The sequence below is a fragment of the Antrostomus carolinensis genome, unplaced genomic scaffold (assembly GCF_000700745.2).
Source record: "Antrostomus carolinensis isolate BGI_N321 unplaced genomic scaffold, ASM70074v2 scaffold40444, whole genome shotgun sequence".
NCBI classification, from domain to species: Eukaryota; Metazoa; Chordata; class Aves; order Caprimulgiformes; family Caprimulgidae; genus Antrostomus; species Antrostomus carolinensis.
In genome coordinates this window covers 8,230-8,879 of record NW_010312111.1, presented here as the reverse complement: position 1 = coordinate 8,879, position 650 = coordinate 8,230, and positions in this window count along the sequence as shown.

The window sequence follows — 650 nt, the reverse complement described above, 5'->3', positions numbered from 1 at the left end:
GCTGAACCCCCCCGAGTTGCAGGACTGTGAGGCTGGTGGCCAAGGGGGGACCCTGCTGCTGGAGGGGGCAGCCAGCACAGGCTGCCCCAGAGAGGAAGAGCCCCAGGCTTTGCTGCTCCCAGCATCTGGCCTGCTCTGGCATTAGCGGTCAGCTCCATGGTTAGCCCTCTTCCTTCCCCAGCCTTTGAGGTGTCCCCTGCCTGCGGGGACGTGAGATGAGTTTCTCCCGGGCTCTGCTTCCCTCTGGTGGACAGAGCCAGGCTGAGTCAGCGCGGAGCAGGATGTTACTGCTTGTGACAGACAGGAGCTGGAAACAGCTGGCCACAGAAAAGTTTCACTGGTGGCAGTAATTCCTACCTGCTGGGGACAAGTGAGCGCTGGGAGAGGAGAGCTGAAACTGCACCGCTGCCGTTACTAGCTTGGCCTTCAGCCAGGGGCTTTGACCCGCACAAATGAGCGCAGCAGCTTCTGCCTTGGGCTGTTAACAGACACCTTGTGTTCATGCATCTTTTTCTTCCGCCCTGGTTTATGTTAACTCTTCTTCCATCACGCTGGTTCTCAGAGTTCATCCCTTTAACCCCTCGCTGTTTGTTCTACCAGGAGTGACCGTGCTCAAAGCACAGCAGCAAGGGCAGCAGGGCTGCTGTCCT